Source organism: Ursus arctos, unplaced genomic scaffold (assembly GCF_023065955.2).
Source record: "Ursus arctos isolate Adak ecotype North America unplaced genomic scaffold, UrsArc2.0 scaffold_17, whole genome shotgun sequence".
NCBI lineage: Eukaryota > Metazoa > Chordata > Mammalia > Carnivora > Ursidae > Ursus > Ursus arctos.
Window position 1 is genome coordinate 46,661,906 of NW_026622841.1, and position 14,404 is coordinate 46,676,309.

The window sequence follows — 14,404 nt, forward strand, 5'->3', positions numbered from 1 at the left end:
TCCCCTCTGGTGACACCGGACTCCCCATAGCTCTTCAGATACCCCGCGCTCTTATGCCTCCAGCCTTTATTCATGCTGTGTTCTTTTTGGAGAGCAACCTCCCCTGCCTCCTTCCTCCTCTGAAAGCACCCCTCACTTAGCGAATGCCTTCATGAGTCCGTCTCCTACACAATGCCCCCTTCTCTAGAAAGCCTTCTTGGACCCCTCCATGTTCGTTTCCAGGCATGGCATGTTTGTAACATCTATGGTGTTGAATTTAAATTCTGCCTGCTGTCTACCTTCCCCTAAGTGAACCATTTGTCACTCATCTTTGCTTCTCCAGGCATGAGCACTGTTGAATCGCACAGAGGCCCTCTATCAGCTTTCTCACCCAGTAGGGCATAAGAGGATCAAACCATTCTCCCGGGTTCTTCCCAAGACCGCCCTTGTCTGACTAAGGATCAAGATCTTTTGTGATGAGAATGTGGTGGTCACATGAGGGGTCTCTTCCTGTCCTACTGCTGTCCTCCCATGTGCTTAGATACTGTATGTCAACTCACAAACTCCCCAAGTTGGTCCTACAGCTTCATTTGACTGAGGAGGCACTTAGTGTCCAGAGGATTGCTTCGCTCTGGGCCCAGAGGTGATGGGCACCTTTTGTGTCCTTCCAGCCCAGGGCATTTCCCATCACATCAGGGCCACAAATATTCTCTATCATCTATTCTTCTTTGTTTGGTTTTTCTTTATTAACAACTCTTTACAAATGTCAGAACCATTTTTAACATAAGTCTTACAAAAATGGGCTGCAGGCCAGATTTGGCCCAGAGATCGTGGTTAGCCAACTCCTCACCAGGCTTCTGTTAGACCATTGGGTCTCTGCTGGGGATGATCTTACCCGCATGGGACATTGTGGCACTATCTGGGGATTGGAAGGAATGATACGGGCATCTAGTGGGTAGAGGCCAGGGATGCTGTTAAACATCCTGCAATACATATGACAACTTCCACCAAGAAGAAGGTTCTGGTCTAAAATGTCAATAGTGCAGAGGTTGAAAATCCCTGGAGTAGAATGACTGCCCTCCCTCTGCCTCTCCCCCCACCCCCACTCATTCTCTCTCTCTCTCTTTCTCTCTCACTAAAATAAATAAAAAATCTTAAAAAAAAAAAAAAAGTTGCAATGGAACTTGGTTGGGAGTTCTCGTCCTGAATGGTAAACTTTTAAACGTTTGGTAGAGATAAGAGTGGAATCATTCAAAGGTACCTTTCATTCATCTTTGAGAGATTAATTAAGCAGCTTTCAGTGTCAAGCAAGTTTGTTCAGGGAATGCAGAAATTCAAACAAACAAACAAACAAACAAATGCCTTGATGTGGAAGGGTGATAGATGAATCAGTGATCACAAGTCAGGGTGATGGGGGTAGGTGGGGGTGCCCTCAGCGTGCTACTGGAACCACGGAATGGTCACCTAACTTAGGCGGAGGGGCAGGCCATGGGAGGAGAGGCTTGGGGACTTCCCAGACAAAAGGAAGGCTGAGCCGGACCCTTTGTTTTTCTTCTCTGTTCTTTATTTATTTATCCTAGACTTCTCAGTATGGATTTCCTCCTGGAGCAAGTTTGCACATACTTACAACTTCCCTCAAAGGAGTTCCTTATTAAAAGACTGGAAGGAAGAAAGGAGAAAATAAGGGAGGGACAGTGAGAGGGACGGTAGGGATCTATGACAGACTCTGTCTGGTCTCTGCTTACGTATCCTTGGCCCCCACTGTTTTCTCGCACACGAGCAACCCCACAAGCAGCTGCCACTCTCTGACTGAAAGCCATCTCTGGCTAAAGGAGTGTGCTGAGTCCGTGCTCAGAGCAAAGCTTGTGCCCGGGAGCTGAAAGGCCCTGGAATAACCCTCAGCCAATGGCGGGGAGGAACTGATGGATCGATACTCCAGCTGCCTTGCCCCTAGAAAGCTGGCGCTCTGCATATATCCTATGCTGTCCCCCAGCTGTCCCCAGAAGGATTGAACCCCAGCGGGAACTGCCCATTAACACACCCTGTTTGGGTTTCTCTCCCTGCTCCCCTGTTGGTTCTCCCTGGGGTCACCTCCCAAATCAACTCCTTCCACTCAGATGCCAGTGTCACGGTTGGCTTTCAGCTGAAGATAAGCATGTGTGGAGTAAGACACCCTGACCTCATTCCTGGGGTTCGCCTAGGGCATGCACCGTTGCTAAGAGTGTTCCGTCGTCGACATAAAAAGTAGCTTTTTGTTCCTCAAGAAAACCCGCACAATTGCAAATGGCTTGACTAGGTAGGGGATTCTCCTTAAACTCAGGTCACTGATCCGCTCACGTGCAGGGCGGTTCTTCTGGGGACAGCGGTGCTGGTGCGCCGGCCCGTAGGGCCCGTTCCTGCTGCTCTGCTGACTGCACAGCTGGGGGAAGACTGAGGCAGAAGCTGCCCTGGAGATGCGGTGATGTGATGGGGTGTCCCACCGGCCTTCCTACCCAGTATCACAGCCTGTAATTCAGACGTGATCGACAATACTAGGTCAAATCTACACTTTCTGATGTCCCCCCTGGCAGCTCAAAAACCATTTATGGCTAGTTTTGGAATCCATGGTATATTGGCAAGTGAGTCTGTGCATCATGTATGTGTCTGTGTCTGGTGGGAGGCATCTTTATGTATGTAATGATGCTTTCATTAAGTTGATATTCAAATTAGCTTGAGTTCTCGAGCCCCTGGGAGATGCAGCTTATGGAGTAGCAGACGATGGGGGAAAAGACAGTCCACGATTAAAATGTCACATGGGATAAACGCCAAAGCAGAGGCCCCGCCCTGGGAGAGTTATGAATTGACTGTACCCCTTCTCATCTCCACTCCCTCAATCATTGCTGATGGGCAGAGGGAAACCATTTTCTGCCATCTGGTTTTTGCAAAAGTCAGGCAGTAAGCTCCCTGGGACAGGGATCTTATCTCGTGCAGTTCAAGAATGAGCACATGGCTGTGTACACTCAACAAGCTCTATTAGTACTGAATGCAATCATAAAAATAGCCCAAACGTGGATATTTGATAATGCCCCCGAAGTCAGCCTTCGTCATCGTGTCCGAAGGGCACTGGGTTCCCCAGGCTGGTGCCTTGTGTCTCTCAGACAAGCACCTTGGCTGATAAGGCGGCGGCGGGCTATTGTGAAAATCACACAGTAGTTCCCAGGATCCTGGAAAAACAGCAGTTCAATCACAACGGTTTTTTTTTTTTTCCTTGGTGTTTGGCTTTGGCACTGAGTTCTTTTCAAATGAGAACTATGCCAAACATCTTGTTCGAACCCTTGCACTCGGCAGATACGCAAACAACCTCTCTGTAGCCTGCCAGGGGAAGGGGGTGGGGTGGGGAGGGGAGTAGGGAGAGTTCCGTAGAAAGCACAGGAGGCTCGGAACCCTTCCTCTGCAGGCAGGAGCCAGCTTGGAGCGACGTCTGGGAGCAGGACATGGACTGAGCAACTTGAGTCCTCAGCGAAGTGTGGACCTGGCAGCTGGGGCACACTTGGGGGGCTCTGCCTCCAGGCTCCCCAGGCCAGGCCTTTCTGTGTGATTTTCAGGGTTGGCCGTCATTGCCGTTTCCTCCCCCCGGATAAGTTAGGGGGGATCTGGAGTTGAATTCTCCTCCAGGACCTGCTAAGACATCACTAGAGCCCAACAAGAGAAAGCTCCTGGGGCAGAGACTGTGTTTGCATATAAACATACCAATGTGCATTGGATCATGTGTGCACGCGCTCATGGAGGGTCAGGATGGCCCTGGAATGGACAAAGTGGTCTGTGTCTGGAGGAAGACCCTGCACACAGGATTTCCTGGGGAAGAAGTTTCCCTCCTGAGCAAGCAGATCCTTTTCCCATAGCCTGAGAAACGGCGGGAGGCCGCTTGCCTCACAGCCTCCTGGGGACGGTAAGCAGGGCCCCGGGGATGCTGGCGCCGCCCAGCTATGTGAGACACACTCCCGGAGACCAGCAATCCCAGGTCCAGGCCGGCCAGCTTCCGGGGCTCCAGCCCTCTGTCTCCAAGGGCAGGAAAAGCATCCTTCTTCATGCCCAAAGCAAACTGTTCCTAGGAAAGAGCAGAATCTTAGGAGGAAATCACATCATCCGAGAGGGGAGAGCCAGTTCCTTTGTACTATTTTTCAAGGCTGACTTTGGAGCCAATAATCTGTCATTCCTTGAATAAACAAGCACCTTATCATATCACAAACATTTATTTAACCCTTTTCTCCTGCACTTTTACCAGCAGGGAGAAAGAGAGCGGTTAGCAGAGCAGCCGGAGCCCTGTGGCAGAAATGCCAAATTCTCTGAACATTACACCCAATCTGTAAAGTGTCAGTCGGCCCTTCTCTCCGCCTCCACGAGATGCCAGAGCGGTCACCCCAGACTCGGGCACTGCGCTCCCGACTCCCACTGCTATTCCCTCCCCCCCCCCCCCCCCATTTCCATTAATACCCCTCATCCTTTTGCAGACAGGCCCTTAATTCCATCCAAATGGAGTCTGGACTAATTTGTTAGGTTCTTTAGGGGGCTGATGAGGGAAATGGAAAAGGGAGAGACACACAAGGGAGTATTTACATTTCTCCTTTTCATGACAGCCCACTTGATGGACAGAGCTGGTGAGCCCCTGCATTTTTTAATGTGTGTGTGTGTGTGTGTGTGTGTGTGCGCGCGCGCGCGATTTTTTTTAAAAGGCATATTCTTTGGCTCTGACATCACCAGAAAATGGAATGAACAAAGTATGTAAATTTCTCCAAGCTCCCACCATATCCATTTTCTCTTAGTGGATGGGATTTTGTTTTTCTTTTCTGGTGTTGCTCCCACACAATGGGGCCAAATCTTGTTCAGGACAAAGAAACATATAAATAGAACACGCATGTGGTATGCAAGGGAACTTGTGGAGAGCAGAGAGAGACTGTTTGGGAAAGCGTCTGGGGGCTGCCAGGGGGAACTATGGGGTCCTGGCCCGAAGTATTCCACAGGCAGATGTCTGCTTGTCCCTAACGTTGCAAGTCAGAAATTCCCAGACTGCTCTCATTCTTGGGGAAACACTAAGAAACGTTGGAACGGGTACAAATGGAAGAGGAAGATGTGAAGTATCTGTGGGTGAGTATGAGCAAGAGTATGTGTATATAAGATGAGCGTGAGCCTAATTCAGAGGCTGAACATGCCTTGCAGAGCTGCTAAATCAGGAAGGACACTAAATCATGCGCGGTGTCTCCCACTCTGCACCATCTCAGTGGGCTTCCACGGACCAGCTGAACCTTCCCCCAAACGTGCTTTCCTGTATGAAGCACTTGCGATTGTTTTAGTGTCAATCATCCGCCAGCCAAACCCTCCAGTCTCCTAACTGCACACTCACGGCTCCAGCCAAAAAGACTTTTATCAGCACAAGTTTGAACAAACTAATGTGTGTAGGTCCTGAACGGTTATTTTTGTTTCCAAGTCTGGACATAGAATCACTTGTTCAATTTCCTGCTGGGTTATATCAGGCAGTTTTAACATGTAAATCTCTGATAAGGAAACTGACTAATTTATGTAGGTTTGCCATCTGAGCAGCTGTCAGAGTTGCCTTCCCTTCTTCTCTGCTTCCCTTCTTCTCTATTCCTTCTCAGTCGTTACTGTCACTGCCGTTCCTAGTCTATCAAGTGTACCCTTAATTGTTATGTGTTTAGAATACGTTCTTAGGCTAATGTTGTAAAAACCACCAGCCAACCAAGAGACCCTGTGTCCTTGAAGTTTGTGTGGGGGTTCTCTTGACCTGGAGGTCTATGCTTTACAGCTTGGATTAGAAATAATACACCTCTTGCACTCCTTCAAGTGATGTCCTCGACGATCAGAAGATCGTTAGTTTTTTAAAAGTTAAAGTGAAAAACCAGTAATAATGTAAATTACTTCTGCTTCACGGATATCTTTCACCAGCATCAGCCGACTTCAGCTGACGGAGCTTTAGGACCTCTAAGTTGGGATCCCATAAGCTGCTTGAACACTTGTTTCCAAAACCTGCCTTTGGCTGTAAACCTTCAGGTAAACCAATCCCTGTGGGTTTTCTCTTTCAATAGCTAGATCAGAGAAACAGGTATTTTCGAATAATGCTGAATTCTGTGCCCAAATATACAGACTGAAGTGGATCGACTTGGCATAAACCTGTAATCAAATATCGGGTGAGGTTCTTATATTGAGGGATAAACCTGGCCTCAGCCAAGTCCGCAGCTGCCCCCAGACTTGGGAGCTTGGGCACATTCTTTAAGGACTCAAAGTCAGAGCCTGCCATCCCATTGTCTGGAACAGAAATAGAGTCCTTCTATTCTGGGACTTGGACAGCAAGCCAGGTAGGGCTCTGCTCCCTCTTCCAAGGCTTTGAGGATACGGATGGGGAGAGTGGGGGGGGCGGGTCAGAGAGCTGGAGGTGTGGGGTCAGGAGGCCCCCCGAAGTGGCTACCCTTCCCGCTGCTCATCCACTCTATCATCCAGCCCCAGGCCTCTCCCTGCTGCTCCTGCAACTGCCCTGGATCTCTCAGAAGCCCTTTGCTTTAGAGATTTTTTTAAGACAATAAGACAATGTGGACTAAATACCAATGGACTTTTAAAGTATTCCTGAAGGGCCCTCTCCTTCCCTGTCTCCCTTCCCCCACAGTGAACTTAAAATCCTTCCATCCATGGGGACAAAAGGCAAAGTATCTGGATTTTCTTTCCTAGCTCCACCCCCCTTGCCAGTGTGGCTTTTCTTCTCTTTGTTTGGATACTCTTCTTTATGGCTCCTTGCCAATGAACAGATGTAAACTATTGTCTGATTATTAAAAGAAAAAAGAAACCAAAAATACACAAAAGCGCACACGCCGTCAGTGGTTAACAACTGTGGAACGGTCCACATATAGTCAAATCCATGGTTTGGTGCAAACAACGAGTCACCAGCCTCTGCCTCTCCAGGAACTTCTGCTTTCTCCAAGGTTTGATTAAAAACAAATTTAGGCAAACAGCATGCTCAAGAAAGGTGCACCTTTGTGGTCTTGGGGCTTTGCTAGGCAGCCCTCAATGCCACCTCCTCGCCATCTAGGTTCACACTATCTGTGGGCACCCCCCTCTTAGGCAATCTTCCCTAGCCTATGGCCTGTGCTTTCAGGTTTGGTCTCCCCAGCCCCCAACAAAATAGCGTAGCCATATGGAACCCTCTTCATGGCTCGTTGGAGTGGGGAGGCGCACTGGGTGAGGAGTCTGACCTGGCGTCACTCCTACTTCTGCTTACTGGTTGCATGACCCTGGGCAAGTTTCTGCTCCCTGCCCAGTTTCCTTGTCTGCAAACTAACAAGGCTGAGCGAGATACATTCCTGCCATTTTTCCTTAAGCAAATATTTATTTAGCTCCTACTCTGTGCTAGACACTGAGAATGGAACTGAAAACAGGACAAACAGGGTCCCGGCCCCATGGAGCGCATGGAACATCGGGAGGAGGAGAAAAGAAAGAAAGTAAAAGGAAACGAAGAGTGAACATCCCCAGAGCCCCAACAGCCTTTGAATGTAGTGTTACTAACAGCCTACGTGTTGTTCTTCTGGTAATCGGGAATCGGAGTCGCTAGTGGACATGTGGGGGTTCTAGTGTGGAATGTCAGGCATCAACTTCAGGGAGGCCTCTGTGACCCGGAAATCCCCACGTCGGTGGACACCGGCGACACTTCTCCTGAAGGCTGGGCCTTGCCAGAGCCCCGTGGAGGCTTGTGTCCCTCTGTGAAGGCCGGCCATCTGCAGCCACCATTGCACCCTCCACTTGAACTGGGGGAATTTTCAGAAACAGCAGGCAAATATGACACAACACCAGCCTCTAGCTCCACCCTTCAGTGGAGCTGTTATTTTTAGTTGTCTCCTTTCTCTTTCCACAGCCATCTGCATACCTCCCTTAGTGAGTCATTTCTGTCGATGGCCCTGAGTACGCGTGACTCCTTGAACGTGAGGCTGACTTATTTTAACAGACCGACCCCTGCGACCCCATCTCTACCTGCAGCACTCACTAGACAGCCGGGGGGAACACCGCGGGACCCCAGCACCCCCCGGACACAGGTCAGATGAATGCCGACTACCGGAAGCCATGCGGCAGGACGAAGCCGCTCAGGAGCGCAAGAGTTACCGAGGCAGAGAGCGGCGCGTATCGTCTTGGCCCCGTTCTCATCTTCGGGTGACCGACACTTGACCCCAGAGTTTCAGGCACAGGGAAATGCTCTTACTCAGTCTGGAGCCACTTCACCCAGGCATCGAGGTCATGTCCTGAAAAATCACACCTCGCAAGGCTGTTAGTCATCGGTACGAGATGCTGAGCTCTCAAAATAATGCATAATGCAATTGGAGTATTTCTCGAAGGTGATGAGTATAAATCATCTATCAGAATTTGTGGTCCTCTTTGCTTTTCTTTTTCCTTTTTGTCATAGAGAAGAATAGTCCCAAGTCTCCATTTCAGGCAATGTGACAACAAGGACAAAAACGCCATCAGCAGTGCCTCCAGCTCTGTGGACCATTCATGTGGCACCAAGAAGGGCACAGAGGAGCGGGGTGAAGAGTCATTCTCCTTCATGTTGGGGGAGTAACTCCTGGCATAAATCCACTCCATAGTCACTTGCTGGGTATTCACAACGCACCTGCCACCTCTCTCCCCATGCCTCCCTTTGCCTCAGACCCATGGTGTGTTTGCATGCTGGTCTGCTGGTTTTATTTCCAAACTTCCACGATCTCAGGCTTCCTTAGCACAGGGCGTCCTCCTGTGCTACCCTGTCTGCCTGGATGGCTCTCCTCCCCCCGTGCTTGCCTTAGCTCTTTTGTTTCTTGCTTTGAACGTCTTCTCTCCAGGAACAGTGTCTCACTCCCTCAGGCACAGGTGAATTTCTCTGTCCCTTGCCCTCACAGCGCCCTGTGTTTTTCCAAGGTCACACTTATTGGAACTGTATTTAAATGATTATTCACTCATACGTGGAACATAAGGAATAGCACAGAGGACCATAGAAGAAGGGAGGGAAAACTGAATGGGAAGAAATCAGAGAGGGAGACAAACCATGAGAGACTCTGGACTCCAGGAAACAAACTGAGGGTTACAGAAGGGGGGGGGGGGGACGGCGTAACTGGGTGACGGGTCTTAAGGAGGGCACGTGTGGTGATGAGCACTGGGTGTACGCAACTAATGCATCTTTGAACCCTACATCAAACACTCATGATGTACTATATGTTGGCTAACTGAACATAATAAAAAAATGATCATTTGTTAAATTAATTTGCTGAATATCTGTCCTCCCTGCCAGATTTTCATGCAGGCAAGTTTCATTCATTCACGACGGCTCCTCTGACACCCAGCACAGTTCCTTGCAAATAGGAGTAGTTTTCTCGATAAACGTGTTGATTTGGTAAGTCTCCTTGTTCTCAAAATTCATAGTCTAACAAGGGGCGTGCTGAAAAACAACGTGGTACATTCATTGTTATCTAAATACGGACATCACACGTTGGATGCACCAAGAAAGCAACAGATGATTCTGCAGGAATCATGCGAGGGCAGACTGAACAGAAGCTGTACCATTTGAGCTGGGCCTTGAGGTAGGGATAGGAGTTCAAGTGAAAAGGGAGGAGAGGAATTCTGAGGAGAAGATTTGGTACAAAAAAGGCAGGGCGAGCTGAAAGTATTGAATGAGTTCTGGGGAAAGCACAGAGTGAAATGTGCTAGAACAGATGGTGTCTGTAGGGCAATGCCGGAAATGGTAGACATCTTGTATTTTCTGCTGCAGACATATTTTAAGCAAACAGGAATACAATTAGGAATACATGAAAACTAAATAATCAGCTTGTGCTTTAGAACATTCTCTCTTGTGACAGAGTGGAAGACAGACTGGAGTGGGGAGTGGATGAAAACCACTGAGGGGGCTTGCAGGGGTCGAGGCCAGAGAGGAGAGAGTAGGAGTACAACCGGCGGGCTGGGTATGATTCCACGCGGAGAGTGAGGGCATGGCGTTCACCGAATATGACTGAGGCTCCCAGTATGGGTGCTGGGTAACTGACAGTGACCTTGCCACTTGCAAGTGTAGCAAGAACATGGGAGGAGGGTGGGGACTGGGGAGCAACGTGAGGGAGAAGAGCTCATTTGGCTTTGGACAAACTGGGCTTGGCATGTCTCTTTCTCAGCCTGGAGGAAACGTCAAGAGCACTGTTTCTCAACCTTCTTCAAATTATTGCTCCTTAAGGAGCCTTTTAAAGTCTATTTTTTTCTTAATCTCCCTGCCCCCATGAAATTTTAATGCCCCAGCTATACTGTGCATTTATTTATATACTGTATATAGCTCTATGCCCTAGACATAAAAAGAGTAGGATGTTTTGCACCGCCCCCCCCAAACCTGTTTTGCCCCCTTGAGAATGAACAGGAGGCGAGGGAGGGAGGTGGGCGGACAGTACTGTGCTTACGGGAAGTAAGGAAGGCTTCACGCAGAGGAGCGTTTGCAGTGGGCTTTAGGGACTGAGTTAAAAACAGTTTTTTATTTTTTGTTTTTACTTAAGATGTACCGTACGCGGATTTGATGCACTTGGACCTCGCAGTATGATTACCATCGTAGTGTGAGCGAACACTTCCATCGCCTCATGCAATGATCGTTTCTTGTGTGTGCTGAGAACATTCACCATCTACTCTCTCAGCAACTACCAGATGTATAATATGGTATTATTAACTATAATCACTATAAGATCCTCAGAACTTATCCATCTTACAACTGGAACTTTATACTCTCTGACCAACATCTCCCATTTCCCCCACTCCCTTTGCCCCTGGGTTCCACAAATTGGGCTTTTGTAGATTCCCCGAATATGTGAGCTCACACAGTATTTGTCTTTCTCTGTCTGACTTGATCTCACTTAGCATAAAGAAGACATGCTCTATATACATACAATGGAACATTATTCAGCCTTGAGAAAGAAGGAAATCCTGCCCTTGGAGACAAAGTGGATCCCCCTTGAGGGCATTATGTTAAAAACCGTTCTTTGTTTGTTCATTTTAATTGAGATAAAGTTCTCAGGGAAAGATACAAGGCATTACAAATGACAGGGGAGCCCCCAGGAGTGGGTGGGGGTGCCAGGAGAGCGAACCCCAAACCGAACCACGGGAGGAAGAAAGAGCTGTCTTTTTGAACCAGAAGGGGTCCTCCACAGGGTGCTCCCATGCGTAAGGGGTCTGAGAGGTACGATTAGTGGACCACATAATACGGACATGAGGTGGAATGAGACAGAAAAACAGACGGCTAGCAGGAGGCTAGTAAGTTCCCCATAGATAAGAGAAGGATTTATGTTGCTACCAAGCTTTTGTATTTTACAATGCTGTAATAATGGACGTTCCTGAACACTGCATTTCCTGTATTTGTGTGTGTATCTGTAAGAGGAATTCCCAGAGGGAAAGGGGCTGCGTCAAAGGGCATGGGATATCTTGGTGCAGAGACCCGAATGGTCTCCGAGAAGGTAGTACCGGGTTACGTTCTCCTAACTGCTTCCTCACGGGCTTGCCAACACGTGCCATCAAACGTTTTCATCTCTGCCAATCTGATCGTGCGAGAGTATTACTTTTTAGATTAAATTTGCATTTCTCTGTTGATGAATGAAGTTGGACATCTTTTCATAGGGTTAGAAGCCAGTTTTAGCTTGTTTTTTGGTGAAATGTTTTAGAGCTCTGGTCCATTTTACATTTCATTACTATTTGCACATTTGTGATTTGTATAAGTTTTTCACACATTAAGGAAAATTTGTCTTTCATCAGTGATGCGAGCAGCACATGTTTTTACCAGCTCATTATGTTTTTATTCATTTATGACATTATTGTACAAGACATACTTCTAAAACCTTTCATACGATAAAAATTACCAATACATTCTGATATGGTTTCTCAGGTTTTTGTTAGAAAAGCCTCCACTACTCAGAGTTTATTTTTTAAGTATATTCTACTTTTCCTTCCAGTAATTTTTTCAGCTTTTTTTTTTTCCTTCTAAATTTTGGATCCATCTAGAATTTAACTGTAATAATGTGGGAAGTCAGAATCCAAGTATATATATTTTTTCCCCCGAGGCTTGTATGTTCCAGTATGTTATTGAATAAGCCACCTTCTCCCTATTGAGTTGAGCTCCCAACTTTCGTCATAGATTGAATTCTGATATATCTTACATTGATTTCTGGACCTTTCTTGTTACATGGATCTATCTGTTTACTCACGTACCAAGGCCACGAGGTTTTCATCGATAGCGCATTACAATGTACTGTGACATCCGGTAGAGCTAGTCTTACTCGGGATTGTCACCCCCCACTCCACTTCGGCTTTGGCTACTGTTAAGATCTTCTCTTTGTCTAGAACGTTCCATAGTTTCTTTGTGTTGTGTCTTGATGTGAATTTCTTTTCATTCAAATGTAATATTTAATATTACTCTTTCACCAATCCACCACCCCATTCTTTTCTCTTCTCTCCTTCTGAAACACCATTCACACTCTTGAGAGAGACTTTCTTTGAGAAGAGAGACCTTCTCTATCTTTCATGTCTCTTAAGCTCTCTTTCATATTTTCCTTTTTTTTTTTTTTTGCCTCTCTGCACTAAAATTCTGTAGAGTTTATTCTCACTATCTTCAATTTTCTAATTCTTCTGCTGTGTCCAGTCTGATGCCATCTCCATCCATTAATTGTTTACTGTATTTTTCTGTTACTGTATCTTTCATTTCTAGAAGTTCTATTTGATTTTCCAACCCACCATGTCTCACTTCATGGTTCCTATTCCTTGCAGATATTTAAAGTTTATCTTCCACTTATTAAAAAAAAAAAATGGCATAGCTGTTTATACTCTGTGTGTGATCATTCAAATAACCAAAGTTGTGTGAATCGCCTCTCTGTCTCTCTGTTTGTTCTGGCATGAACTAATGGTGCCTTATTTTCTAGTGCATTCGGTAGTCTTCGACATGCTTACTGCCCATGAAAAATCATTTGTGCAAAATCCCTGATGCCGAGGATGAAAGTGTCTGCCCCCAGAGGGGTTAGAGTTTGCTTCTGCCGTGTGTTGAGTTGCACTGTGGTTTGCTATCACTTGAAACCAAATTCGCCACTTGAAGTTTCTTGGCCTACTCCAATGATATGCCTTTTGGGCTGTAAATATTTGCAAATGCTGGCCAATGGCTTAATAGTGACATCTAACAGGGACAGGTTTGTTTGTTTTCTTTTCCGTGCTTTGCTTAGTGTTAAGGCAACTCTCCTTAAGGTCCCCTGAGGTAGGGGAAAGGGGAGCAGGTTTACTTCTGGTTCACCTTTGGGAGTCTCAGCTAATGGGGGCAAAAGTCTCCTATGAGACCCTTCCTCTGACCTTGGGTGAGTCCTGGCCTTTGAGCTCTGTCTTCTTCATCCTGAGGCTCTGTTAAAATCAGAGCCAACTCAATTTAACCTGATCAAAAAAGGTGTTCATGCCAAATGTTAATCATTTGGTAGGTCCTTGTTACTTGTCAGCTTTTCGATGATTTTAAGAACAATTTTAGGGGCGCCTTGGTGGCTCAATCAGTTAAGCATCTGCCGTTGGCTCAGGCCATGACCTTGGGGTCCTGGGATGGAGCCCCATATCGTGCTCGCTGCTCAGTGGGGAGCCTGTTTCTCCCTCTCGTGCTTCCCCTGCTTGTGCTCTCTCTCGCTTGCTGTCAAATAAATAAATAAATAAATCTCTTTTTCTAAAAAAAAGAACAATTTTATTTATTATTTTATTCAATTTTTCATTGTTTTCAGTGGAAGGGTTAATCTGCTCCCCCCCCCCCCCCCAGGGAGCATGCGTGCTAGCTGGGGTACGGAGGAGCAAAGGGAAGGGGAGACAGAATCTTAAGCATACTTCCCTCTGAGCACAGAGACCAACACAGGGCTTGATCTCATGACCCTGAGATCATGACCCTGAGATCATGACCTGAGCTGAGACCAAGAGCTGGTCGCTTAACCGTGCCACCAGGTGACCCTGGAAGGGTTAATCTAAATAACCGAGCCCACTATTACCGGAAATGGAAAAATGCCTGTTGGCATTTCTCATAAGCATTAGAAACAGTTTTTCTAGGGGCGCCTGGGTGGCACAGCGGTTAAGCGCCTTCCTTCGGCTCAGGGCGTGATCCCGGCATTGTGGGATCAAGCCCCACATCAGGCTCCTCTGCTATGAGCCTGCTTCTTCCTCTCCCACTCCCCCTGCTTGTGTTCCCTCTCTCGCTGGCTGTCTCTATCTCTGTCAAATAAATAAATAAATAAAATCTTTAAAAAAAAAAAAGAAACAGTTTTTCTAATTTTTAAAATCCTATATCTTTATGGATTTCACATTTCATTTTAGTTTTTTTTTTTTTTTTGAAAGAGAGAGTTGAGGTTTTTGCTTAGTCTTCCTGTTTAAGAACATGGTATACCTTTCC

The 14,404-nt window shown here is 47.0% G+C and overlaps 1 long non-coding RNA gene across 1 annotated transcript in view; it reads left to right on the forward strand.

Annotated features, from left to right (window-relative positions):
- The window catches only part of LOC125282740 (uncharacterized), a 46,889-nt gene that overhangs the window by 25,968 nt on the left and 6,517 nt on the right, over window positions 1–14,404 (forward strand). The gene's annotated exons all lie outside the window — the stretch shown is intronic.